The following is a 24,728-nucleotide window of genomic DNA, read 5'->3' on the forward strand; positions in this document are numbered from 1 at the left end:
ACCTTCCTAATCAATAATATATATTAATAAAAATAAGATACAATATATTTTATGGAAAAACAGACTAACATAATGAATGAAGAAGAATCTGAAGCAAAAATAAATATATATATGTATACATATATACACATATATACAAATATACATGTATATATCTATATGTACCTATATATATAGATACACATATATAATATATCTATGTATATATACACACACACATATATATATATATATATATATATAAGTATATGTGAAGTCATTTTCCAGCACTTGACTTTTGAGAGGGTGGTCAAAATCTGTTTAATTGTGGTATTCAGAAAAGAACGTGATCACTTCAAGGACTATCTATTCCCATAAAAAGTGTGTATATTTAGTAAAATCTTTCTTGGCATCATCTTCAGAACATTCGTTTTAACAGATGGAATAAAAATGTGGCTCACAGGCAGGACAGACTGACCTTCCAGGACAGGACTCATTTAACCCACAGGCAGATGGGACAGCAGAGTTTAGGAACACTGCACATTTCTGACTCCAGTTAGTTCAGAAAACGTTTTACTGGGTCAGTCACTCAAATCTGAAGACCTAATAGTATTACAACTTCCTCAGGTCCTGCAGGATCATAATAAATCCTATAAATACAGATATCACAGCCAGGACTTGTGCACCAAAACGCTGCAAGGTTTGTGCACCAAACCTCCCCTGCAAGAGGATTTATTGCTGTTCCAGGAGTTCACATTGCTAAGAAACGTGGTCTCCATGAACACAGGACAAGCCTGACAAGGACCCTGCAGAGGCTGCAGCAGGCAGGGATTGCTGCTGTGCTGCCCTGGAACTCCCCAGCATTGCACAGCTGATGGCACGGTGACAGTGACAGCCCACAGGGACCCAGCCCAGGCTGCAGTCAAGGTAAGGGGACAGATGAGAAGACAAACCTTGGAAAGCCTTTTATCCTCTGCAAACTGAAGTAGATTAGTTAACAGCAGAAGCAGGTGAATGGGTGATCACTGACAGGGTTGTCAGGCACTGGCACAGGCTGCCCTGGAAAGTGGGGGAGCCACTGTTCCTCAGGGATGGAAATGTCACGTGGATATGGCTCTTAGGGACATGGTTTAGAGGTGAACTTGTCAGTTACAAAAAAATAAATCGTCATGGCTTGCAGCAATTTGAGAGGGCATAATTTCCATCAATCAGAAATCCATCTAAATGATGTTACTCAGACTGAAAGTGCATTCATTTACAGTACAGAGAAAAAGAAAACTACTATAAAATCACTTACACTCATGCATTTTTCCTTTTTTTTTCTTTTTTTTTTTATTCTTAAGTAGTGAAAGTAGCAGATTGTTTCATTTAGGAAAATAAAACATAAAACACTGAGTGGTTAACCCACCCACTGAATGCACTTACGTCTCTTTTTATAAAAGATCTTTAACAATATACTCCTCGAAGAAGTAAAAGAAAAAGTTTGACCCCAAGTCAGCATTTCTCTCTTTTCATTTCTGTTTTCAGCATTGTGCCTGATCTCTCTATTGTCCTTAACCCCTACTGCAGTGCCTGGCAATGACCCATTGTTACAGCCTTGCAAAGTGACAGAGCATCTCTTTCAATTTCTGGTTTTCCAAAAAAAAAAAAAAAGTATTGGGAAAAAAACCCCCAAAAACCTACTTTCAATTTCTTAAAAAACCATTCATTTGGCTGAACATGAACATGGTGTCTCTCAATACAAAAGGACAAAAGGTGTCCTTGTTTTCCAACACCTGTTAAGTGGTAGCTTGCATAAAAGCAAGACTTTTTCTGACAGTGTAGGATTTCATATCCAGCTTTTCAAATGGCAGTTGACCTCCCCTTGCCCTTCCTAAGTATTTAATTGCCTTAGTCTACTGACACACTGGGCCACTGCCACATGAATCTCACCCAGCACACAGTCAATACTTCTACTTGAAAATTTGCTATTAAAATATAAGAAAGCCTTTTTTATGTGTTCTGCTTTTAGATTTTAGATTTTTATTTTTTTTTAGATTTTTTTCTCCATTGCTGTAAATTTTTTATTTGGTTTTGTGATTGATTTTTTAATTAAGTCCATCACACAATAAAGTAGTTCAAACAAATACTACAAGGTTTGTGATAGTACTCACTGACATAGATGTGTATGTGGAATATACAAGAAACAAATAGAGCAAATTTACCTTCAAGTATGATCTTAAAGCAGCTCATATGTTCATGGAGCACCATCAGGAGGAGTCTGTCCCTGTTTTCTCTACACCTCCTCAATCTGACATTCATAAAAATTAATAAGATTCCCTCCCAAAGTTTCTTTTCCCTGGGTTGGACAGTCCCAGCTCTCTCAGCCTCTCATCCCATGGCAGATGCTGCAGTCCCTTACAGGTACAACTTCTCCAGTCAAAAGTTAAGTAGGTAGGGCAACCCATTTTGACAGAGTGGAAAACCACTCAAACCTGAACACTTCAAACCAGACAGAGCACCCAAAGTGGGGCACAGGAACATGGGAGTTCTAGAAGTATCCATAAATGTTGTGGCAGCAATTCAGTTACTATTCTTGTTAGCATGGCAGCATCAGTGAAAAACCAAATATTATTCCTTACATAGATATAGTACTTGTAATACAGAATAACATAACAAGCATAAAATGACTCAGAGGTTAAGCACAATTTACAGTTTCAACTGAGTTGTTAACTCTGAAAGTGTTTTAAAAAACCAAGGTATTCTGATGCTTCTCACACTTACTTGAATTTTACTACCAGAAGCTGACATTTGCCCATCTTGATCTGCTGTAAGTGAAATATTTTCAACACAGTTTTAAGAACAGCATCAACATAAGTCTGTATGTAACCAAACTCAGAGTCAGCAATAAGAGCAGCAGTAAAAGTCTACCAAATGAGAACAGACACATTGGAGACACAGTCCAAGGTACCAAGCTGGTACACTGTATAGGTTTTTAAAGGCTTACTAAAACTTCAAAGACTAAATTAATAAGTTTCATGCTTCAAATATCTATTCCAAGCCTCTTACTTGATTTATGCACAGTTGGTTTTTAAAAAAAACCCATGCAGATAAAGAATTTTGGAGCCAACACTACAAATCTTGCAACCATTTACTAGAAAAAGCCATTAACATCTTGCAAAACCTTTTTTTTTCCCTCCAAGCAATAAGCATTCCTTCATCAACACAATTTCCTACACACAAGTAAATGTATTTTGGCCTCAAATCTTGGCTGCCTTTATCCGAGTAAATGATACAAGTCTTTTAAAAATGCTTTGAAAGAACTGTATATCCAGTATGAAAGAAAGGACAGCCATAGATATTCTTCCACTCAACAGCTTTCCATAATTGCAGTATTTTATCAATGAAACTTTATGCAGGTTACTGTCAAACTCATTCTGTTTCCCAGACAGTCCCAGAATACATTGCAAAATATCATTAAGTGTGTGAAAAGGATCTACTTTCATCCCAAGTGATTAAAGACAAGCTTGGTCAATTCTCATATTTAAGTTAAGGCAAGACCAGAATACAGCACACCTAATTTCAGGTCCCTTTTAAAGATCTTCCCACTGGCTCTTTTCAGCAGTACCTTCCTCCAGGTACCTTCATCTTCAGAACAGGATTCTGGTTTGTCTGAGTTGCCTTATGAGTAAGACTTCAAAGTTCTGCTTTAAAAAGTCTGTTTACCAAGTATCCATGCATTTATGCAATCTTCAGGAATTTACTGAAATTGAGTAAAACTTGACTAGCATCTCTTATATCAGATGCAAGTCTCCACTAGTGTAATGAATGTGCTTATCCCATGCATACACATACAAATTAAGTGAAAGCCATTCCCACAAACAGTCCCCCTTTTGATACCTCAAAATCTGAGTTATTAAAAATAAAGTAAATTAATTATCCAAAGAACTTGAGTATCTAGGCAGTATTTTCTCTTCCATGTGACTGCTGCCAGGTAAGTAAAGAGCAGAAAGCTGAAGCTCTGTGTGATTTATACAGTATTCAAATCATCTTCCTAGAAATTATTGAGTAAGTTTACCAAATCTCTACAATTTCAGCTTTTTCAGATTTAAGAAATACAAGTCAATCAAGTCCTGCAGATATTTGATATTATTTATTTCTATATTGTGTGAGTAAAAGCAAAACGAACGACAAATGATAAACAGGAACTGCAGAGGAAATGGAAGGGAAAAGGAAGAAAAGGAAGCAGAGGTGGACAGTTAAAGCAGTTCTGAAGGGACAAAAGGGGCACATAAAGCCTCAGTGAGAGATAATGCTCCCTATACCCCAACAGCTGTTGAAGAACAGTAGCTGAATTGATTTCTTCCTTAAAGAAACCCGCAATAACTCTCAAGAGTTGCCGTGGAAGGAAGCACGGGGGGAAAAAAGCCCTGCAAAGTTCATTTTGATTTGAGTGGGAGAGCTCCTGGGACCTGGCTGCTGCCTTTCACTGCTGACAGTGCCCCCAGAGCTGCACCTTCTGTGCCTGCAGAAGACAGGAGCATGACTGGAACTGGGTTCTAGGATGCAGGGATGTCACTTCAGGCATGACATCTCCCTCGTGAATGTGACATCCTCCTACTCCCTGCCTTTCACTTCAGCCCCCTTTTCCAGAGAGATGAAAACCTCACCAAGCCATTAGGGGAATTCTCTGTGCCACAGAGTGTGCATTGCAACAGCTCTTTTGAGGCAGTAAAACTTGGGGCAGGAGCACCCAGAGAAATTTACATCAAGCTCAGTCCAATACATGTCTTTTCACTGAAATGGGCAAAGCCTATCAATATTAGCATGCCAAGCCAGCAACAGAACCCACACAGTTTAAACAATGTTGTCAATACAGCACGATATTACTCATACACTTCACACTTATAGTGCAAATTATCATCTCTCCACCTCAGTTTGGCTTCCTTTCCCATCATAAAGGACACAGAAAAAGGAAATAAAACAGCTACAGCAGCTAAAACCCTCCACATAACATTCTAACATTCAAGCTACAATAGCCTTTATTTTTCTGCTTCCTTACACTTTTCACAAAGTCGAATAAAAATTCACAGAGGTGACCTCATAAATAAGGCTGGTAAAGCATTATGGTCTCAGTCTGTAGGAACAGGTGACAAAATGCTTACCTTCCAAACAGCCACACACACAGCAGATGGCAACCCCTCGCTAAGTGTGGAATTGAGGAACAAGGCTCTCTCTGCAATCCCTCACAAGCACATGAAAGGTACTGCTAACAAGGAGAAAAACATCTGGAGGAGAGTGTTTATATATGGAACACAGTTGTTGAATAAGCAAACGGAAGTGGGAATTTGCATTTGTTAGTGTATCTATGGTCTGGCTGCTTTGCAAACAGCTACAAGGCAACATAAGGAAAACCCAGACAGAAAGGCTCAGAGCATTTTTGGGGCAATGTGTACACAATGTTTTCCCATACCTCTTTTACAGCATGTGCAAAATGAACAGCTTCAATGGCACATCTGACTTTTATTTAAATATTAAAGAAAAATACCATTTTTAAAACTTGTGCACACATAAAAATAATCGTGTAGCGGAAAGCCACAGCACAAGACAGTGTGAACTAAGCAAACAATCCATTGCTTTTTCTGTACAATTTCCAGTTGTCATTCTAAATTAAAACAGGAAGAATTTAAGGAGCTGTCTGTTTTCAGATGAAAATCCCATTCCTAAACAGGATTAGCTGGTAACCTAAAAATATCAGTCAGTAATCTCCAAAAGTCATAAGCTCATGCACCCCACAAGTCCAATACCAATCACTAACTAAAAGAAATTAGGTCAGAATCCAAATCAGATCACACTACAGTAGCATCAATCTTCTTATTTCAGAGCTGTCACATTTTAAATCTTTCACACAATTCCTACATAAATTATTAAAAACAGAGGAGATTTGCCTCCAAACAGAGACTAACTAGAAGTGACATTCTAGTTTATTGTGACAGTTTAAAAAAATACATATCTTCAGTCGCTTAAAACCTACGTCTCTAAATGCACCCCATCAAGCAAGCAAACCAAAGTTATCTGACAGGCTGCTTTTGTTTCCCTAAAATGATCTGCGATCAGGTGACAGTTCTGCTGTCACTGCCATGGACTACCTTCCTTGTACATTCCCAAATCTTATTTTCTATATGTAAAAAATAATAAACAGTATAAAACATCTGACAATTTTTGAAATCTATTGGTGTAAAGCCACACCTTTTCACAATGACAAGAGTCCTGCAAGATGCAGGCTCCAGGACACACATGAAGTATTTGAGCATACTGCAATAGCTTCCATCTGCAAGTCATTAGCTGCACTATTAAAGAAGTGGCCATTTCAGCTCACATTGTTGACTGCCTGCTTTGACTGAGTGCCATTTGGGCAAAACCACAAATATCCAATGAAAGCATCTCACTGGTACTGTGTTCCCAGAAGTGGCATCGCTGACTTACTGACAATTATCACAGTTTTTAATGGCTTTTAACCTTGGTGCAGTTCACTGACTGCCACTGCTGGCAAGGAGCAGCTATGACCAGAAAATAAGTTTTATCTACAACTTTTAGATAGAGGCTGACTCCAGAATGAGAAGCAGTGTGATACTCAAGTCCTATGACATCTTCAACTCTAAAATTCACGCTTTATCTACAAACTTGTCACCAAAGCCAAACCAACTGGGTAGCTAATGGCAGCAGTACACTTCAACACTCTTATTTTGTCTAATTTTATGGTGACATTTATGAGCTGCAATAAGCTATATGAGTCAGTGTCATAAACCTTCATAACACATAACAAACTAGAGGGCAAAGTAAGTGGTTCGCCTCCTAATTAAACAATAGTTTAAATTCTTGCCATGCAGAATAAACCTCTTATTAAATATCATCATTTTTGACTTCTTATATAACAAGTTTCTGTCTATCCCTGGCTGAGTTACAATGACAATCACAAGTCTACAGACTAGCAATTCCTTTGGGAAGGGACATTTACCGACTGCAGTTTGAGAAAATATAGAAAATGTCATGAGAAAAGCCAAACAAATTTTGCACTCCTCACACATAACCACCCCAAAAATGTCCCAAAAACCCCACATCCAAAAAACACCAAAACAACCCCAACAATAAAACCCTGCCCAATGATTTAACCAGCTTCTAGTGCCTCATCTTTGCTAGTAGACAGAATCTACATTTCCTCGTGTGCTCTGGGCCCACCAGAAGGTAAAGTACTGTCAGCATGACCTGGCACATGAACAATGCTCTGTAGACACAGGGTGCAACCAGCAGACATTTATATCACCATATCGGCGGTGCAAATGGCATTGAACAAGCAGGGGGTTTGTTTTGACTTTGTTCTGCTTCTCTCTCCCTTGGATCAGTTTGCTTGCAGTGGACCATCTCTGCTAATTTTAGCTGCAGTTCTCAGTCATTTTCAGCCAAATCCAAATAGTTTCTCAGGAACTCATACTCCCAGGCATGTAACATCACACTGCTTAACTCTGACAAACCAAGTTTGCATATTCTTGCTACAGGCAAAGCAGAGAAATTGGAATTCTCTTCTTACCACAATCTAGCAGTGATGCATAAAAAACAATCAAACCCTGCAGTGAAGAAACCTTCACTTCATGCTCTCTTGTGATGGGATATCACAGCTATGAGAGGATAAAGCACAGTCAGCCAACACAAACTGAGTTTGAATGCAAGGCCCAGTGAAGAGCTGTGGGACCCAGCTTATACAGCCTGTCATGGAAGACAGGCATGAGAGGCCTTTTTCCTGCCAAAGTGGGCTGACAAAAAGGTTAGCCTGGACAGTTAAATTTCCTTGCTGCCACAGCTGTCAGAGAGCACTCCTGCGTGGCTTGTCACTTGTCACTACAAGTTTCACAAAAGAAGGTAAATCTATTTCTTTTCCTCTTCTCACCCCATCTCCCCTGGAGCTACGAATTAATTAAAAAAGCTTAAAGAACTATAAAAGCCATCAACAAGAGGCAGGGAGAAGTACAATTAAATAAACCCAGTAATGTAAAACCCAAACTGCAGGCAAACAATTGAACACAGTATCCCTGGGTTGATGTCAATATAAGGAAGGTGGAAAGAGCATTGTGTTACAATCTAAGCCTTAAGAGCAAATTTCTTTACACTCATATCAACATAATAATTTTCTAATGCAGGAAAGAAAACAGTTCAAAGTCTCAGCTGAAATATAGACTGAATAGTAATCTCATAACCTTTGTTCTCTGTTAAAAGCTTGATGGACTTTGTTAGTGTTTATAATGTCACAAAACATTAGGCCTCCATCAATTGCTTACCTCATTTTGAAATGGGCAACAAGGTATTTCTTTTCAAGGAAAGAAGAAACTTCTAAAATATCTTGTCAGCTCTACCCAAAAGCTCTACAGAGCTCTTCAGTTCCAACAGTACTGATCCCATGGTCCTAGAGCTATTACTTATGGGTTTGTCCTTGAAGAAAGCCCTGCCAGTGACACAGCACCTGAAGAGGGTTACTCCAAAACAACCCCTACATTTCTCAGTAGTTACACCATTTGTTATGAACCAAAACCTACTAATGCTAATGTCAGAATTATCTTCTGACACAAAATCCACCAAACAACAACCACGACAGATGAATTAACTTTCACCAACCTAACATCTTTCTTATCAACAATATTTAAACAAAACAGTACTGCTTGTATAAAGTACAGACAGCTCTTAATAAGAGGTCAAATGAATCAACTTATAAAGACCAGTTTATCAAGTGTGTGCCAACATACTGTGGACACCTTATCCTGAAAATGTATTAATGGCTGCATGCCAGTCCTACTTCAAAGAAAACCACCATGCAAGTCATAACTAAGCCCTCCTCTAATCACAAACATGAAAATTCCTTAACTCTTGGAAATGTGTATTCAGAATTTAAGGGGGAGGGCAGGCAGACAAAAAAAAAAAACAAAAAAACAAAAAACCTCAAGAAACCCATACATGACTTGTTTTCTGCCAAGGGCAAAACCACCATTTTTTTAGGCATTCTCTAAAGGGCTGAGATGACTCTGAACATTTTAGAGGATGCTGTTCTGGGCACATTCAGCAAAAATGCACTAAGAACTTGGAAGTCAAAGAGAGCTTCCACAACAATGATAATAGATCCTTTGAAAAACAATTATCAGAGCAACTATGGAGGAAAAAGTGCATGTACATAAGCAAATAGGACTGGACAGAAGAAAATAATTGGCAGAAAAACAAGATCTTCAGATTCAAATAGGGAAATACATTTCATTCATTTTCCTCATTTCTCTCAAGTTGTTAGCAACCTCTAATGTATTTTGTAGTATTGCTCTTAACTAAGATTTACCAAATGTTATAAGTACATATTCTAACATTAGATAACTTATACCAAATGTTATAAGTACATATTCTAACATTAGATAACTTATTCCAAAACAAAGTTAGTGCATACTTTTGCTATCTCTGTAACTAAGATCTGGGAGAAAGAAAAGCCAAACAAACCCAATAAGAAAGGTTTTTTGTAACCATAACAAACAATAGTGAGGTTTTATCTACATACTTCTTTGAAGGTCATCATAATGGGCCATAACAAAGGAATTGTTATCACCTAGGTTAAAATCTGATGAATTGTAAATAAAGATCACAACTGCTTATATTTGAGCTGAAGTACTTATGCTGGAAAAAAGCATACATCCACCATCTGGTGCACAGTAATTACAGAAATTAAAACCACATTTCTGTGGCCTGCATTTAACAATTTTTACTGATACAGTAATACTTGATCTTCTTAGGGAGCATAATCTGAACTCATGCTGTTAAATGATCATAAGACTATGCAGTGCATGGCATAAGCAGTTCATTAACTGGACTCTTTAAAAACACTTGCTCCCCAGTATTAGTGGAAACAGTTCCTGTAGGTTCACGTCACGCCGTTCAATTTAATCCACAGGCAAGGCAACTTAATTTCACACCTGCTGAGTGATATCATGATGGATGGCACCACAGCAGGTCATTAATTTTGTTTCCTTTTGATTAATTTCACACCATACACTGGACACAGTCTTTTGAGCTAGGATGTCTAAGAGCAAGGCTTAATGCCTGCAAAGGGCTAAAATCAGGTTTTGACTGCTTGCCAAAAGGCAAAGAACCCAGATGTGACACAAGTGAAAGGGAGCTTCACTAGGCTTGGCACTGAACTCTGACATGGTTACAGGTGTGGCAGCATATTTTAAGTGTGTTGTTCTTAAGTTCAGCCATAAAACAGAAATTCTGCAATACCTTACTTACAATCAAGAAGACAAAGTTAGTTTTATTTGCCACAGAAACCCTTCCATCATTTACTTACTGATGGTATACCTAACAAGGTAGAAAGATTTGCTAAGGCTACTATACTTCCTGATTTCAAATATTGAAAAAAAAAAAAAAAAAGGCATGATTATACAGGATGAAAGAAGGGGAAGGAAAAGGTAACATCCAAAGATGACAAGAGCAGCCAGTGCTGCCACCAGAGCAGAAGGGGAAGCAGTGGGTCGTTTTGTCACTCCAGCCAGTGAGGACATCTGGGGTCTTTGGAGGCCTCTGGAGCCACAGCAGAGGGTCAGGCACAGCAGAGGGCTGAGCAGAGCCAGCCGCTCACAGCCGAGGAACAGCCTGATCTCCCTGCACTCATCCTGCTGCTCACACCCCCCTCTGTGCTACATGTGCCAAATCAACAGATCCCTCCATGAGCTGATTCAGCTCATGAAAACAAAAGAAGCCTTTTTCTTACATTAGCTTTCTGCTTGTTTCACAAACCAAGCTGTCTAACAGATGGGTCAGGTGCATATCAGTGCTGGTGAAAATGAAAAGGAGAAATTGTATCTTCTGGTAGCAAAGAGATGTTTACCTTAGACCTTCTCCCCGTTTTAGGGGATGATTCAAATCATCAGCCCCAAAAGCCTTATCTTCTCTATTGACTACAAAAGGACCTGAGCTTCCTAAATTCAAATTAGGATGTGCTTTCATCCCTTCTTTTCCCTTTCTCTGTGCACCCCAATATTCTACAGCACAAATATCAGGGAATCATTATTGCCTGTCACTCATTCAAAGCTTTTGCTCTTCTGTTCTTCAAAACAGTGCTTTACAACATAGCATGAGCAAATTTTTAGTCTCTCTGATCATGAAGAATAATTTAGAAAACACAGAAATGCTCATGCTTACCAGCAGCCATTTTTGGTAAGAGAAACTATTGCAGTCAAGTCAAAATAGTGGAGAGAGTGACAGGGACAATGGTTTTGTGATTTGACAAATGGAAATGACGTGGGACACGTGATTCAGTATGCATGGCTTAAATCTCTCAGCGTGACAAGCTTAAGTGAGGAAGACACGAGCTACTCTGACTCCATCTGTGCCAGCAGACTTCCACTTCTCCAACCAGAACTCACTGCCCCCTCACATCTGCCCACAGAATTAACCTCAGCGTCCCCTAGACCTTACTGCAAACTAAGTAGGGCAATAATTAATTTGCTATTTCAGCTGCAAATCTGGTCCTGCTAGTTTGATTAGCATAGTTCAGGCCGTGTAGACTGGCCTGTCCATCAAGGTTGCAGGAATCTCTCCTACAATCATCCTGTTGTCCTCTTCTGGTTCAGCACACTGACTGACATCATGACTTATCATCAAGTACTTGATCAAAGGCTCCGCACAAAGCTTGAATAGATGCTGATTTGATGTGTTATAATGGTTACCTGTTTATTTGCCAACATGTAATTTTCAGCATGAACTGAAAAGTTTTACTGTCAGCTCCTATAAAGAATGTAAAATCAGGATGAATAAGAAGCTGGATTAATAGGACATAGCCACTGAATGGAAATTCAAAGTAAATTATCTCAATCATCAGAAGCTGTGAGCTGGATTTTGTGGATGCAACTCCCATTGCTGGCAACCAATTGTGACAATTTTGACAGTCAGGAGTACCCAAGGAAGAGGTACAGCTTCAACAAGATTTGCAGCAGTTGAGTTCTTGCTCATCATCACTATCACATGGTTCACATTACCAATGGGAAAGTGAACATTTCAGTCCTTTCCCCAATTACCCACAACACAGTATAAAGAGTTTGTGAGAGAACCGGTTTTTGAGAACAGGTTTTTGGTTTTTGAGGTTTACATTCTTGGATGTCTAGAGAACACCTGGGTGCACTTCCCTTTGTATGTCTCAGTGCTAAGGGGCTGCTGAGGAAGCCACTCACTTTCTAGCCAAGATCTCTTTGTAGCTGAAAAAATCCCAAACAATAAAACATTCCCTACCCCATTCTAAAAACTTTCACAACCTAATACAAAACAATGTCCCAAAACCCCCAAATTGAACACCAACCAAAACCCTAACTAAGCCACCCAGGTGACATTTCTCAAACAACCAAATTCTTATCCTCCCCTGAAAGTGGTGGTACTTTCAAAATATAGAAACCTAATCTGTCTGTACATAATTTGAAATTAGGAAACAAGAGAAGCCAAACTCTCAAGGCAGGTCTTAAATTGTTTTTTTTTTTCATCTCACACAAATAATAAATAATTAAGGTGAAATTTCCCATAAGTGCATAGATTAATGCTTACCAAATCTCTTTAATTATTACAGCAATTTGTGCACTAAAACCTAAGAATTTCAAACTGCTATACGTTTGCATATATTCATTATGCACATCACCATATGTCAGGCAGAATCTCTGAAGGTGAATCTCAAACAAGTGATTACCACTGAAGCAATATGATGGAGAATAAAGTAGACAAGTGATATATTTAGCTTCATCCTATCTTTGTCCCTAGAGGAAAGCATTCCCTCTAGTGTGGGAAGGGGAGGAGGGGGAAAAAGCCTAGAAAATTAAAACATGTTTTTCCCCAACACTAATGACCCATTTTAAACAGTCTTATGTAACTCAAAAATGAGATTATATTTGCGTTTTCATGGATTTAATTTCATATTTTCCAACCTGAATCATATCAGAAGGTTATTTACCTCACTTGTCTACCTCCTGAACTTTCTCAGTTAAGAAATTCAGTCCTCTGCAGCTTTTCAAATACATTAAATAAAAAAAAAAAAAAAAAAAAAAAAAAAAAAAAAAAAAAAAAAAAAAAAAAAAAAAAAAAAAAAAAAGAGGGAAAATTTGGTGAGGTAATTCTGCACTTGTCTGAACTGTACAAGGTTTATACAATCTGAAGCTATGTAATTATGTTAAATACCTTCTACCTTCTGAAACTTTCACCAGTCCTGGAATTCCCCCACGTGTGCTCTTCAGTGTTCTCAAACATGCACGTTGAGCTTTTCCCCCTGCAGTGCTGGGAACACAAACCAGTTCTTAGAACACTTGGTTTAAACTGAACCACTGTCATTAAATAAAAAGCTTTTCCACAAACAAGGAGAAATGTGTTCCCTTTGGTAGCTATTCTCTAAAAAGGTCACATAAAATTTAGCAATCACAAATCTCTGCCACTCATAGTTGTATGGATGGAAGAGACAAAAAAATGTTCCTTCTAGCAGAAAATGTTGCTGCAGAATATCTTGCAGATGGACATTAATATAAATTGAAAACACTACCTATGTACAACAAAATATCCACATATTTGTCAAACATTATCTGAATAACAGGGATAAGAGCTACAAGTCAGACTTCCAAGGTCCACTCAAAAACATTAGGGTATTATTTAGGTTTGTTCTCTTGTGTTTCAACAATACAAAAACATTATAAACCATAGAATGTAAACACCAAGGCTTCCTTTCTTCTCCCTCAAGCATTAAAAAATCTCTAGAAAATCACTCCTAAATAGCCTCCTAAATCCAAGTGATTTCCAGAATGAAAAAAGGAAATTCAATAAGCAATATTGTCCATCTCCAGAATGGTGACAGTGAAAAGCTCTGCATTTTGATCTAACGAAGTTCTTCCTAGAGCCACGTTTATATTAGTTAGGTAAATGTACAAGACATAAAATAAACCCACAGACATGAATACTCATCTATAAATATGTACCCAAAACCATCTATTTTCAGACAATCCATTTGAAAATTATTACAATCCAGCAGTTAATGTAAATGCACAAAGCTGCCAAAAAGATCACTTACAGCTCTGAGCAGGATGTAAATGATCTTGAAACAGTACTGTAGTACCAGCAGAGAGGAAAACAGAGACCACTTTACTGATACTACCACAGATGAATGGATTTCTTTACTGTTTAGTCAAACCTAATGAAGAGAAAAAGATAGGCAAAGACAGAGGAATAGATTTTCTAATATTATGAAAATACTCATTCCTTTCAACTCCCAGGGGAAATGTGCTGGCAAACACATCTTAAAAGTTGATACAAAAAGCCTTTCTCTTTTAAACTGTGTATCACTGGGCTACATTGATTTATCTTTGTAGCAGCCAGGATTTGACAGATAACCTGCAAATAACTATTTCAGGCATTATCTTATCGCACTTCAACATCCTGAGCAGTCCATTTGCTGTGTAAGCTACAACCACGAGGATCCAACACAGACCATGGTATCCTGTCAGCCTTACACCCAAATTCCTGTGGCTCAAGTGGGTAAATGTGTACCTGAGCCATCAGAGGCCACCAGGGGCTCTGACTGCAGGGGTGACACCAGAACACCCCAGCCCTCACTGCAGGAGTGGCTGGAAGGGCTCAAGGCCAGGCTGGATGGGGCTCTGAGCAAGCTGGTCTGGTGGAAAGTGTCCCTGAAAGAAGGCTGGAATGAGATGAGCATTGAAATCCTTTCCAACACAAACCATTCTGTGATTTTATGATTAATTATGATTATTTATTATTATTATTATTTTATGATACCTATTATTAGGTGTGGTCTTAAAGAGAAGAGCAGTTCAAGCTACTAGCCTCACAAAAGAAAGAATAAATTTTTTCAATTTTCAATAACATTTTCCTCTGTATTTCAGAGGAATATGATATTTCTTCCTTTTATCACTTAACAGTTTCCAACTTAGACTGTTATTTTAACAATGGGAAAACTCATATCTTACAGTTTGGACTCAACATATGACTTGAGGTTCAGGACTGAAAGAAGCAGCTTAATTATGACATGAGAGCAACTAGCATGGATTTACTGGACATTTCAGAAGATAGAATTTTAAAAGCTGTCTAAATTAAGATTTCTTTGCTGCCTCGCTCTGCTCAGCTTTCCTGCATTCTAACAGACCACTGAGACAATGTAAAGTTTCAAACTTAAATTTTCTCCATAATATTTTAATTTGTTTATCCTGACTAGCTCTCTTTGGGAGGTATAATGATAGCCTTAGATTAGATTCCTACACAAACATTTGTAACAATCAAGCCAAATATGTTATTCCAATAATATATTGCCTATATCAGCAAAACCATGGAAGATAACTCTGGTGCTAATAATCCCAAGGGAAAAAAATCCTGTAGATTAGGACAAATTACTGGACATTAATGGATTACCCAGTTTCAATGTGCTACTTCCATTTTCTGTGAATTCAAAACTTGTGCAACATGGGCAGTGAGTCAGACCTTCAGTAAAAACACCCTCAATCATAATGGACATCCTGAGGTCACTTGAAAAAGCCTCATCAGAAAACAAAAAAAAAGCAAACTAGGAAAGAGGAACTGTGAGGAAACTTTGTTGTCACAAAGAAAAAGATGAAGACCAACTGTCCTTGTAAAGGCTTGAAATCAATGCTTCAAATCATCTGTATTCATAAATAGGTAATGAGCAACCCAACAGAAAGGCACAAGGTAAGCTAGAACCTATTATTAGATGATTATAACAAAGATTCAACACAACTGCACATACAACATTCAGAGACTTCATCAACTTTGACTTGTACAGAAAAAAAAATTCTATTTAGGCGTGTCCAGTGGGTGGAGCAGGATGAGCGAGTTCTCTTTTAATCAATTCAAGAAGTCAAGGAGTTTGGCAAATAAGGACATTTCCTAACTTTTTAAATAAAAAATATTAGGTTTTAGAAACTGAAGACAAAATGTTTGGAGTGAAATAGCAAAAGCCATTCAGAAGTCTGGATTAACATAGAAATCATGCTGTTTTTACAAGCAGAACAGGGGATACAGAAAGCCCTCCTCACACATAACAAAACCCACAACACCAAACCCAAATTATGCAATAGATTGAGAGATTATCATGACATCTTAAATAAATTTCAATAAAAGAAATAAAGACCTGAACACCATAGTAAACTGGACAATGGTTAGCACTGCTCTGAGGCACACACACAACACAAGTGAGAATATATTAGCAAAAGAAAAAGAAGTATGAAAATAATATTTGACAGATTTCTTTCTCTGTTTGTCAAATGCAAGGATGACAGAGCTGGTCACTAAAAAATAACAAATGAGAAGGTTTTAATCCTGCATTTTTGTGGCCTGGACAAACATCTTTATCCTGAGCAAAGCGCTTGATCCCCATAGTACAGGCAAGGTAGAGACTGTGAAGTTCCTACAGTTATTTCTGCCAAACTACAATGCTGCATCAGCAGTCTCTTTAATTAAATGTCAAATTTTAGTCAAAGAATAAGGTGGGTGGCATACTTAAAAATATTCTGTAGCTTGTCAAAGGGCAAGAGTACACCTTCATTAAAAACCCTTTTCATAATGCACACCAAAATCAATACTGTGAAATCTGAGTTGTACATCAGGAATTTATACAGTAAAGAGGTTTTTTTGCTTTTAAATTTGGATAAATAAACACAAAAATATATATTGATAGTAGGCAATGGAGCTCAAGTTTTCCGTGTCCACCATGGAAACAATATTCAAAGGTAGAACAGACTTGAGGTACAAACAACAGTCTGAATAGAGTCCAAGACAACTCTAACAAACCAGAGTACTAATGGGGGATGGGGAAGAAATCCTTTCTTTAGGTACAAAGGTTGAAGAAAAATTGCACTTCAAATGTAGGGGAAAAAAGAATCCCTGCTTCTTAAAATTTTTTAAAATCCCAAATAATGAGAAAACAGATTCTTCAGATCTCCATCTAACCCCCTTCTTAAGTCTAAAAAATGTAAAATTGATGTAGAACAGTTTTCCACACATAGTTAAACTACAATACTATTTTTCAAGTACAGCTTTTTAAAAATGAAGTTTTTTTCCTTTTATAAGGCTCACAGTTTTCTTTGCTCTAGAAGCGGCCACATCCATGCCAATATCTCAGTGTGTAAGAAAGTGTTCCCAGCCATGTTTAAGTGACTCAGAAGTGGCATTCTGTGACATTACACAGTGCCAAAGCTATGCATCCAGTACATATGGAAACTACGATGCCAGGAAATGAATCAAGGTACAAGGTCTTTAATGGAAACTGAACAGAAGCTAAACCTGGTACAAGTCTTTGCTCTGCATCAGCCAGCACAGCCCTCAAAGGAAAGTTTAAGTGTACACTTGGGCCTCATTGTGCTGGTTTTAGTATACAGAGCCAGAGGTTTAAGCAGCATCAAGTCAAAAAGAGCTTAAGTAACCTGCAATGTGCCTTTTACAGAATTCACCCACTGCGGTTAAACTCTCCTGACATCACCGGAAAGCTCCAGCCCTTTCACCACAGACCTGTGGCAACACTGAATCCCTGCTGGTAACAAATCAGCAGTGCTGCAACAACTGTTCCTTTGCAGGTTCAGGAGCCAGACGGGATCACCCACCCAAGGGGAATTCCAAACTTACACTGGGAAAGTCCAATTTCCACAGAACTTCATCACAGATGCAAGTATGCAGAAACCTGTGATGGAAACCAAGCCCTTGAGCACCTTCCAGCCTGAAGCTCCTCCATGCTCCCTCAAATATTCTCTAATTTACCTTGGGGAGAATTTTACTATGATAGGTCAGGTGAAAGTTACTGTAACCTTTTCCTCAAAGGAATCATAATAATCCCTTTAAGTTATCAATCCAGAGTCCAAGGGGAGTCACTTCAGACACTCAAAGACTTCACAAAGATTCACAACTGGGAACAAAACCTGATTCAATAAGCTGTCAGAGGCTTCAAACCACCAGGATGTAGATCCAGTAACAGGTCAAATCACTTTGTGGAACCAAGCACTGCTTCAACTTGGTTTCATTTCTCACATCATTAATACAGCCAGAAGTTTTTATTTTACTGATTATCCAATTTCGTGAACTTAGGAATGCTGAGCTGCTGAAAAAACTCAGGAAAAGTACTCCAACAAGACCCACAGCTTATTTATAAGGAGCACAGTTTGTCTTTCAAAAGAAGTTAAGTTATCAAAAGAATTATTTTTTTAACCATTATTGTTGATTTTTTTAAAAAAAACTCTACTGGTATTTAAGAAAATTTCTATTAAAAGTAACAAGCGAATGTTTTATTTTAAGCTATAACCATAAACATATTTAAAGTATAACCATAAAATATGGCAACCTGATTACAAGCCCTTAAAATTAGATTAAGTATTCAAAACTGGTTAATTTAATGTGTAGTGAAATAGCTGTTAGCTTCAGCAGAAAAGCCACTGGAAGCATTCTGCTCCTGCATGATTTTTTGCAGTCTAGTAAAAGAAAAGCAGCTGCATAACTGCAGAAAGAAAGAGATGTGAAGTGTAAACAGAATGATGCTGCATTTCACCATGCCCTTGGAGGATCAATAATCCTGAGAGAGAAACTGCATTTCACAAAAATAAATACAGGGAAGCAAACTGCTCATTTTTACAAGAACTTAGAAACCCAAAACAATGTGCTAAGGGACTGATTGGAGCAAGGCAGCTTTAATAATGGGGTCAAATATGCTGAGACACCTAGGCTGAAGTCTGAGAGGTAAAGATTGAGAAATCATTTTTTTTACTTCTCTACAGCATGTTCCACACCTTTTTCCTATACTGTCAGATCAAACCTGTACAGGGAGAAGCAGACACTAGGGGAAAGGCAATGAATTTGAATTCCTGATACAGAGATGTAGCAGTGCAGCATGAAACTTTCTTGTGTAACTTAGAGCTGGTGTTTTCACTCTTCTAAATCTAGAATATAGAAAATTAAGTCATTGCACAAACTGTACTTGAACAGGGCCTATCAAGAGAGACTCAGAAATTACTTAACAAGCAATTACATAAGCTTGTTAGGAGGTAGATTATCTCTTCAAGGATGTTTATTATGAATACTATACCAATTTTCAAATTCACTGAATGAAGGAGTTATGTATATTATGCAGACAAGGTTTATGTGTCTAATGAAATGTTTCAGACAGTGCATCTTCAATCAAAATACATTTTATGCTTCATTTTATAAAAAAGAAGGTCAAAACAGAACAGAAAATAAAAGTTTAGTTATGTGGGTCCTTAAATACTTGAAATTGTCTTCCAGGCATATCACATGCATTCTGCAGAGTTCAAAAACTGCATTGAAGCTGCATTGAACAGTAATAGTTCTCTGCAGAAAAGGATCAGAAAGAAAGGGTGAGGACAGAAAAAAAAGAGAGGTGAGGGATAAGACAGCATTTCAAACTCAAGAGAACTACTGCCCAAGGGAATATATGCTCATACAGAAGATTCTTATTAGAAAAACAGCAAAAATGTGTTAATCCACTCTGGTCACACATATTGCAGACAAGAGGACTATGACACAATGTGGCAGAATCCAAATGTTCAGCATCTTCCAAAGATCAAAAACCACCCAGTTCTCACAACATAATCTTGGGCAGGAACGGTAATTCACTGCATTTTGTACCTTTTACAGCAATGTAGAATCACAAAATCTCTTTGGTTGGAAAAGGTACTTGAGAACATCGAGTCCAAGGGTTTGCATGTCTTTTGAACACCTCCAGGGATGCTGACTCAGCCCTGGGCATTCTGAAAGCCTGAAAACCCTTTTGGTGAAGGAGTTTTACCTGTATGCAATCTCCTGCTCCATTAGCAGCTGTCTGAGAACGCCTTGCTAGCAGCTCAGGTTGAATAAAAAGCTGAACCAGTCACAGTGCACACAGGAAAGGAGGAACACAACCTCAACAGGCAATGGGAACAAGCAGCAATAACCTCATTACCTAACTCTAACAAGAGTGAAAAAAAGCTTTTAGCTTTAAAACTATTCTAGAGAAACATAACCACAAGGAATACATTTCATGTCAAAGATTATATATAAAGAAATGTAACAAACTACATGACCCATGAGCAACAACCAATTAAAGTAAAATCAAGTTCAGCCTGCTACTTGTAATCTAGGGAAATCCTTTTATCTAAAGGACAAGGTCAAAAGAGGTGGTTGATCACTTTCAAAGATTACAGGATTTTATCAGGCTATAAAAATCAGTAGGACAAATATCAGCAGGTTAGACAAATAATCAAGGTTAAACAGTTTGGAATGCCTGTGGGATATATGAAAAAATACAGTTGGCTAAGAGGAATAAGAGGTCCTTGTGAGACTCAAAGGGCCAGGATCACAGGATTCTTAACTCATACAAACCATAAATAATAAATCAAATGAATTACAGCATTGACTTAAGCTTTCCTCGAGAAAAGGACTTTGCTGTTTAGAGTACTGTAAGAGGGAATCTCTGTCCCCCAAAGCATTTCCTCTTGTACTTTCACTGCAGTGTCTCCCTAGTACACAAGCTGTCACACAGGTATGAAGTCTCTCCAGCAGAAGTTTCTAAAAGAAAGAGCTGCATCATGGCCTGACTGCATGCACAGACCTTGGGCTTGAAGGATTGACCTGATTAGAGCAGCAAGACTTCTCCTTGTGGAAAGGCAAGAACAAAACCCCACAATTCATCTCAAGACAGCTGGACTATTCCAGCTTGAGTAAAAGAAGAAGGCTATCCACTCTGACAAAATCTGCACTGCCACAGAAAGGCACTGCCTCACACCTGGAGGCTGTGTCAGTGCTTGTGTTGCCAGTGCTTTGTCATTATGGTGGCTCCTCCTCAAACCACATCCACTTTAGAGAGGCTATTTCATTATCCAAAACCCTCCACTGAACTAGTCTAAGTTTGTACAAAACTCTACTCACCCTCTCTGTAGCCATAATTTACAGTAAATTATCAACTCACAGGAACAAGGAAGAAATAGTAAAAAACAAATCAGGGTCAAAAGCAACAGAAATCTATCAAAACATGATCTGAGTGAGATTTATATCTCAGAGAAATTATACTTCATTACATTATAGGTCGAGTTCTTCAAGAAATTAAAGTTAAATAGATAAAGAAACCTTCAGAATTTCAATATTCTATGCCAATAACAGAAGGTGTACAGATGAAAGAAAACAAGAGGATTTTGAGGGTGCAGGCATACAGAGGGTAGCAAATGCAAAATTCCACTCTTTCTTCTGAAGTATGGAAGGACAAGAGATTTGTTAGATTTTTGTATTCCGGGTTTGTGGTTTGTTTATTTTTTTTTGTTGTTTTGTTTATGTGGCATATGAAATACAGAGATGCACAAATATTAACTTTGCAAAAGTAGAGAGGAATAAAGAATGACCTTATTCCACTCCAAGCAGTTAATTTTTTTTTTGAAATTGAAGATGCAGTAATAGCAAAACTGCTTGATTCCTGAAAGAGTTTCCACTCATCAGATTCCCAGCTGATTAGCACTGTGTAGCATATTCATTTCCTCAGCAGATGCTTCCAATATTTTTCCCCAAGAATTGCTGCTGGAGTACTCTGGTTCCAAAACAGGCTAAGCAGAAGAGTTCTGCAGATACTTTGGGGACAATGTGATAGAAGTGAAAATGCAATCAGAACCTGGCACTTTGATATTCATCAGTGTATTTGTTTCCACATCTACTTAAGAGACTAAGCAAACACTAAGTCAAAAAATCTGTTGGCAAATAACCATGATGTTTGCCACTGGATCTCCCTCGGGACTGCTCTTCCTCAGAAAAAAAAAAACAAACCCTGAACTAATTTTCCCATTCTTTCATAAAACACCAAGTCTCATCTTCTCACATGAACATTCCATGAAAACATGAACACTGCATTCACATAAGCCTTTAAAACACCCACCACATAGCTAATAAATTTAAATAAATCTATTAAAATTTTGGAGCCAAGATGAGGAATGAAACTGCACACTAAGCCATTTTACTCAACAGAAGCAAAAACAGAGTGAACTTGTTAGATGACAGGAGCATACAATGCCAAAAACATAACCCAGCATATGAAATAAAAAAAAGGAATAATTTCAGGCTTGAAGGGAAGGGAGTGGTGCTAATAAAATTCCACGTACTATCTGAAGCATAGAAATTAACAATACAAAGCTTTCTTTTACTTTTTTAAACAAGAGAACAGAAGGGAATCTGTTTGGAGGGAGAAGACTTAAAACTGGTGAGCAATTGTCTTTATTCTAAGTCATTTTAAGAATTCAGAACGCTTCACTGTTTTGCCAGGTTCTATTTCATGAAGCAGATTAAGGATTTTACATGATTTGCACCCAGTGTTGCTGGCTGCTTCCCAAGTTTTAGGCAGTCTAGTTTGGGGAGCTTAGACAACCTGATCTTCTTATATTCAGCATTCAGTCACTTTGTCTTTCAGCATCTTTTCAGTCCAGGCTGTATAAGCTGCCTTCCTCCGGGACAGCAAGATGGATTTATCACTCAGAAAAGAGGAAGCATATGTTCTTATTTAATCCTTATTCTGTTCGTACAAAATAAATCCATATTCTACATAAGAGCAACAGAAAACAGCCTGCATATGTTAAATCAGGAAGAATAGACATTTCTTTCAGTAAACATACTGCTCCACGGGCCATTTAAAGAGCAAACTACTCCCTACACCTCAGATAGGCAAAGAAGGGAAAGCTGAAGTGAAAGTACCTTGAATGCAGTAAAATCACCAGAAAGAAAGGTGGAAGGCTTTTCCCCTATTGCTAGGCTTGGTACAAGCAGCAGTAATTACGTGAACCGTGGGTGCTGCAGCAAGCAGGGCTTCTCATGAACTACAGTCAGAGTCATTACACAGAGATCAAGAAGGCAAAAGGTAAATCATCCATTCAGACTAAATTGAACTTTGCGTCCCCAGGCAAAATGGTTTCAATAATATAGAAACCAAGAACTAACCGGTTTTTTGAAAGCTTTTTATGAAAGGGCAAAATTATGCTGGAAGAACTGAGATCACCTCATTGATTTGGGAGCAAAGACATAGCCCCAATCTGGAAGCAACTTTAAACGCTGTCCTCCCGAGGACAGAGATTAGCAGATGAGTGCCAGCGACTCCCTCCACCCTACTGGCATTTTACACACAAAGCTGTTTGCTGAGATAAAGCACTTGCACAGCACTAAGTCAAAATTCATTCCTGTATTTAGGATTATGAGTCATGCTGTTGAAAAAGCCATCGTACTATTTCATGGGGACCAGGCTACAGAGCTTTTTAGGCAAATAAGACTGAATAATAACACGAATCTCAAGAGTAAGCCTTCATTTAAAGTGTTCTATTCTTGCTGCAGTTATCAAGAGAGACTGATGTAACAAGACCTAAGTGCAAGAATCGAGAATTCATTTTCTCAGGTTTGCTGACCCCAATGCCGGCAGGAAAAATATGCTCTCAAAAGATGAGACTGATACTGTATCACAGCTGGGAAAGATGGAACCTACAGACTCTTGACAGTGGGGAAAGCCTCGACCAAGATTTACTTCCGCAAAACCGAGTGACACTTATTTTCCCCCTAAACGTGCTACAAAGTAACTTTGCATTAAACAGTTGCTGAAACTCAAGAAAAAACAATACAATACTTGTTCAATGTAGGTACGCACACCTATGCAATCACATCAGCTCAGCCTGATGCGATTTTGACATAGAAATCCCTGCGACCAAACCACAAGGTGATGTTGATGTGACAGAAACACTGAAGCTGGCAAATAAAAAGCACTGTTTTTTCCAATCCAAACCTCCGGCAAATTACAAAAAAAAAAAAAAAAAAAAAAAAAAAAGAGAAGAAGTAGTAGCTATGGCAGCCCAAGGCACGTTTGGCACCGAGATGACAGCTTTCAGGAAAACCTCTTTCTCAAATTCACTTCCTAGAGGTTTACAAAGCATTGGAGAGGGAACAAAACCACCAAACCGGGTGGAACCGAGAGCTTGTAAATGGCATCACAACGGGGAGATTTCAACAGACTCTCGCCCAACATCCATCCTCCCACCCCGCGGCACCGCCGCCGCGCTCGGCGAACCCTCTCGGTGCGCCCGGGGCCGCCCCGCGCCCGCAGCCGCCGCCCGGCGCGCCCGGCCCGGGGCCCCGCGGCTCCCCCCGCCGCGGAAGGTCGTTCCGCAAGGTGACGGGGGCGGCCGGGCCGCGGCCAGCACGGGCCCCGCCGCTCCGGGGCGGCCGCTGGGCGCTGCCCCCATGCCCGCATCCCTCCCGCTCCGCGCCCGCCGCCGCGCCCGGGCAGGCGGGGGCGATGCCGCCGGGCGGGGGGGGGGGGGGTGTTGGTGTTAGCGTGCGGCCCCCCCCGCTCGGCTGCAGCGACCCCCGCGGCGGGGCCGGGCGCGGCGGCGGAGCCCCGGTGGCCCCGCAGCGCGGTGCCGCCTCACCTGTCCGGGCGGCGCGCAGGTACCCGCGCCGGGCGGAGCGCGGCGCAGCGCCCATGGCCGAGCGCGGGCGGAGGCGCGGCCGCGCCGCCGGGGGACGGGCCAGGCGGGGGCGGGCGGCGCCGGGGAGCGTCTGCAAAGTGCCGGCCGCGCACGGGGGCGCAGCGCAGCGCAGCGCGGCGCGGCGGGGCGGGCGGGCGGAGGGCGGGGCGGGGCAGCGCGCGCGGCCGGAAGCGCCTGTGACAGGGCGAGGCGCAGCCAGGGAGCGTCTGC

General features: G+C 39.5%; 1 protein-coding gene across 4 annotated transcripts in view; it reads right to left on the reverse strand.

Annotated features, from left to right (window-relative positions):
• The window catches only part of MGAT5 (alpha-1,6-mannosylglycoprotein 6-beta-N-acetylglucosaminyltransferase), a 112,024-nt gene extending 87,496 nt beyond the window's left edge, over positions 1-24,528 (reverse strand). The window contains exons 1-2 of one of the 4 annotated variants that reach the window (XM_063161619.1): positions 24,459-24,510; positions 13,208-13,296 (exon numbers count right to left, since the gene is read on the reverse strand). The gene's annotated coding sequence lies outside the window, so the exon portion shown is untranslated. Of the gene's footprint in view, positions 1-13,200; positions 13,297-24,458 lie in introns of all 4 variants that reach the window. The other 3 variants (XM_063161620.1, XM_063161624.1, XM_063161621.1) reach the window with 3 other exon arrangements.
• Between the last annotated feature and the right edge of the window lie 200 nt (positions 24,529-24,728).

Source organism: Melospiza melodia, chromosome 8 (genome assembly GCF_035770615.1).
Source record: "Melospiza melodia melodia isolate bMelMel2 chromosome 8, bMelMel2.pri, whole genome shotgun sequence".
In the NCBI taxonomy this organism is placed as follows: domain Eukaryota; kingdom Metazoa; phylum Chordata; class Aves; order Passeriformes; family Passerellidae; genus Melospiza; species Melospiza melodia.